Below are 5,046 nucleotides of genomic sequence, written 5' to 3'. Positions count from 1 at the left end.
ACTATCTAACTGTGTGACTTGAGTCCTTAGATTAGCCATGCTTGCCCTGATTTCTTGTTGATAGGCCTTTGTGTCCTTTGATAGCTAAAGGGAATGTAACAACCTAAAAGTTTGTGGTAGTATAATTTCAGTAATTTTTATTATTTGAGGGCATTTTTGGAAATTTGGGCATTTAAGTGTAATTACTTAAGTTTAATTATTGTGGAAATTGGACTTTTCATGTCGTATAATTCAATTTGGGAATTAATGGCAGGAATTAATTTTGTTTTGGGAAGAAAAAGAATTTAATAGAATAAAGTTGAATAGGAAAAGAATAAAATAAAATAAATATATATTATTTTATTTTATTTTTATATTTTCCTTTCCTTTCATTTTTCTTTTTCTTTTTCTTTTTCTTTTTCTTTTTCTTCCCTTCACCCTCGTGCTGCCCAAGCCCCCCCTTCCCCCTCCCCCCGCTGAAATTGTTTTCTTCCTTTCCGTTGATTGGACCTAGCCACTCTTCGCCGCCGTCGCTCGCTCGTTCGCCGTCGACCCACTTGGCCACTCCAGCCGGTCATGCGAAGCCAGCCGCCGCGCAAACGTCATTCCGTTCGTTGGGTTTTGCCTATTTTCACCACAGGTCGTCCACCCGCACTGCTGTCCCACCTCGCCCACGCTTTTGGGTTGTTCATTTCACTACTGTTTGGCCCACCGACACAGTTCGAATGCCGTTTTGGGGTAAGATCCAGTTGGTTTGGTTGAGTTTCTTGAGGGATTTTAGAGTTGTCCACTAAGTTTTGCTTTGTTTTGTCCATATTTTTCACGGTTAAATGAAGGATGAGATTTGGAAGGAAGGGCGCTGCTGTCCGTTTGGTTCAAGTGAAGAGCAAGCAAGGAATTGGTAAGTGTTACGGTCCTTTTGTTGGTTTCTAGGAACCCACTAATTATTAAATTAAATGGTTGCTTGGTTTCTGGTAGTTTGAAGGTTCCAAGTCATCGTCCGTTGGGATTAGAATCTGTTTAAGAGGAGATTTCAAAGTTAAAATGTTGGGAGTGCTTATGGATCAAGTTTTGTTTAGGTAAGTTAATTGGTGATCGTTGGATTAAATGTGATATGTGTTGGTTTTGGCTTCAAATATTGAATTATGGTGTGTAGTTTTGTGCTAGGGGATTTAATTCGGAGCTTACTTTCGTTGGAGACTTTTTTCTTGGGTTGATTTTGGATTTGATTTCGAGCTAAGTAATCTTACTACTAGAAATGTCCTAGTGCCAGACAATGATAACTATGATTTATTGAGGATTATTGGGATAACTATGATTTATTGAGGATTATTGGGATAACTATAATTTATTGAGGATTATTGGTTAGCATGATGCTATGTATGCCTTCATTGATTGAGGTTTCAAAGGATTGGAACCAAGTATTGATACTTATGATTTATTAAGGATTATTAGTTAGCATGATGTTTATGCATGCCTTCATTGATGGAGGTTTGAAAGGACTAGATGCGCATAGAGATATATGAATGCTAGCACGATTTGAGTATATTATTATTCTTGGAGATTCTGTTAAATCTGAGGATGATGAGATGTATATGTATGTTATAGGACTATGATGACAAAACTTATATGTATGTTATAGAACTATGATGATGAGATGTATATGTATGTTATAGAACCATGTTCTGATACTTGTGATGTAGAGATCGTGATAATGTCCTCACTGATTAGTTAGATGCCTACTAGAGGTTGTGTGTCCTTCGAGATTCACTAGAGGTGGTGCTTTCCTTTGAGATTCACCAGAGGTTGTGTGTCCTTCGAGATTCACTAGAGGTGGTGGTTTCCTTTGGGATCCACCAGAGGTTGGGTGTCCATCAAGATTCACTAGAGGTGGTGGTTTCCTTCACGATCCACCAAAGGTTGTGTTTCCTTTGGGATTCACTAGAGGTGGTGCTTTCCTTTGGGATTCACCAGAGGTTGTGTTTCCTTCGAGATTCATTAGAGGTGGTGCTTTCCTTTGGGATTCACCAGAGTTGTGTTTTCTTCATGATCCACTAGAGGTGGTGTCTAGTAGAGGTAATGGGTATACTTAACTACAGTAGAATCAAAATAAGTTATTAATGTATGAGTCCCATGAGGACTAGAGGAGTTTACGTGTACCACCAGAGATAGGCATCTAGAGGACAATGGAAGTTGAGTATGTTGCTGCAAGTAAAGCAACAAAAGAAGCAGTACGACTCAGAAAGTTCCTGACTGACTTGGAAGTGGTTTCAAATATGCACCTGTTGCTCACTTTATATTGTGATAACAGTGCAACAATTGCAAACTCAAAGGAATGTAGAACCCACCAACGTGGAAAACACATCGAACAAAAGTACCATCTCATCAGGGAGATTGTACACAGAGCAGACGTGATTGTCATGCAGATAACCTCACAAGACAATTTAGTTGATCCATTTAGAAAGGCCCTCTCGGCTAAAGTGTTCGAGGGTCACCTAGTCGGACTAAGACTACGAGATACTTAGAATTGGGGCATGCGGGAGAAATCATGGGTATTTGATGCCCTAATTTATTGTATCTATTCTTTTTGTTTTCTCTCATTGAACTCAATACTGTATATATTTATCCAGTGGCGTTTTAGTCTAAGTGGGAGTTTGTTGGTTTGTATGTCTTAAAACTCACAATTTGTAGATTTAAACATTTTCTATTATCAATAAAGATGGTATTCAACATTTCTTCAATAAAGTTGTTATTGTATTTGTAAATTTCACTCGTAAAGACTAAATCCAATAAATTAAAATCCACAAATATTATATGAATACTTGAACATTATGTGTAGACATAAAAGTGGATCAGGTTCGAGTAAATAGTCAAAATGATCTATAGTATACGAATAAGGTTGAGTGTCTTATTCTAGTAACACAATTGGATGCGGCCCACTTTGTAATTGTTACAATTTGTTGTAAGGCGCTACAAACGAAGTGATCCTGAGTCGTTCATCTATTGGCATGAGGAGTGGGGGCGTTCTATGCAATGAGTTTGCGTAAGATCGGACCAAGAAATAAGTCACTCTTACTTTATAACATTGTCTACTATTTAAGACTGACTATTTTACTTAGATGACCTAGATAACTCGATCTTAATCCTGAGCTAACTATGAACTCCTATTTATTTGGGATTATCCTTAGATTAGCACAGGTGAGGGTTGGCTTAACATTGCTAACTCAATAAGCCTCCCATTTCAAGGGTAAGATCGGGTAGATAGCTGGGAACATAGGGTGCAAGATGGAATTCATGCCTACCCAATTTAAGGACAGGAGGAAAGTTATTCTCTTAAGTGTTGAATCCAGGTCTTAAACAAGGGACCTCACCCTCTCATTGGCCCGAGAATGATCCAGTTTAGTGATTAGATCAAAAACAAATTGTTCATTAGAGAATCAGTGGAACTTAAGGAACAAGACCTAATTTCGGATATAAAACAACATTTGACCCAATCGTTATTACGAACAACCTGTGAAGGGTCGACTTACTGATTATGGTTAAATCAAATGGACACAAATATATCTGCGGTTAGAAGAGTGCAACTATCAAGCTATATTGGTGTGATTCGATAGTTAACGAATATTGATTAATTCGGTCTAAAGAGTTTTAGCCAATATATCTCAAATCGTTGGAGTTCATGATATGTAAGTCCATAAGGTCCCTCTACTAGCTTGTAAAACATGAACACCTTGAATTAGTAAATTGAGTGAATTTAGATGATATCAATTTGAAGTGTTCAAATTGAATTTCAGTTTGAAACGTTCAAATTGAATTTATGGTTTGAATTTGAATAGATCAAATTCAAATTAGTGTTTTTATAATTTGTTGGATTTTATGTCCTAAAATTTGTTGTTTGTAAATAATAAAACTTATTATGAAAATTCAATAAGTTGTTATTGAATATATATATTGCTTATGTCGTTTTAGAAATAAATCCAATAAACAAAAAAGATCCATGACTATTACATGATTACTTGAACTTTATGTGGAGACATAAAAGTGGATCAGCTTCGAGTAAATAGTCATGAATGAGGTTGGGTGCCTTATTCTGGTAATACTATCGGATGCGACCCACTCTGTAGTTGTTACAAAGAGTTGTAATGTGCTACAAGATGTGATCCTAATTCGTACATGTTATGACACGAGGAGTGGGGGTGTCCTGTGCAATGGGTTTGTACAAGATCAGACCACGAAATCAGTCACTCTTACTTTATAACGTTGTTTATTATTTAAGACTGACTATTTCAAAGCGATGACCTAGGTAACTTGACCTTAATCCTGAGCTAACTATGAACTCTTGTTATTTAGGATTATCCTTAGATTTGCATAGGTGGGGACATAGGGTGCAAGATGGAATATATTCTTACCCGCTTTCAGAGATAGTAGAGAGGTTGTTCCTTTAAGTGCTGACTCCCGGTCTTGAACAAGGATCCCCACCCTCTCATTGGTCCGAGAGGGACTCGGTTTGTTGATTGGACCACAAATCAATTGTTCATTAGAGGATTAGTGGGACTTAAGGAACAAGAGTTAATCTCGGGGGTAAAATAGATATTTGACCCAGCCGTTATTACGAACAACCTGTAAAGGGTTAACTTGCTAATAATGGTTATATCGAGTAGACATAATATATCTACAGTGAGAGGAGTGCAATTATGTGCTTTAGTGGAGTGACCCATTAGTTAACGAATGGGGCTACTTCGGTAAAAAGTTTAACCAATTAATCTCAGATCGTTGGAGCCCATGATCTGTAGGTCCGTGAGGTCCCCCTACTGGCTCATAAATGGATTAGCTCTAGAGTAGCGTGATATATTAATTTGAAACGTTCAAATTAGAATTAAGGAAATTAGTATAATATGAGATATAATTACACATTTAATTTTGGAATTAAATGGAATTGGAGAATTTAATTAATATTTAAATATGATTTAAGTACTAAATTCATGAAGGTGGAATTTGTGTAAATTAATTTAATAATTGATATTAAAATAATTAGAATTAATTAAATTGTTTAATTAATTATTTATT

At 36.5% G+C, this 5,046-nt stretch overlaps 1 long non-coding RNA gene across 1 annotated transcript; it reads left to right on the top strand.

Annotated features, from left to right (window-relative positions):
- The first annotated feature begins 576 nt into the window (after positions 1-576).
- Positions 577-2,704, top strand: LOC120074690. The gene is made up of 3 exons (XR_005481044.1): positions 577-717; positions 816-880; positions 958-2,704. It is a non-coding gene; the product is annotated as an uncharacterized LOC120074690 (long non-coding RNA).
- The last annotated feature ends 2,342 nt before the right edge of the window (positions 2,705-5,046 follow it).

The sequence above is a fragment of the Benincasa hispida genome, chromosome 3 (assembly GCF_009727055.1).
Source record: "Benincasa hispida cultivar B227 chromosome 3, ASM972705v1, whole genome shotgun sequence".
NCBI classification, from domain to species: domain Eukaryota; kingdom Viridiplantae; phylum Streptophyta; class Magnoliopsida; order Cucurbitales; family Cucurbitaceae; genus Benincasa; species Benincasa hispida.
Note: the sequence above shows the minus strand (reverse complement) of the source record. Positions and strands in the feature narration are given on the sequence as shown.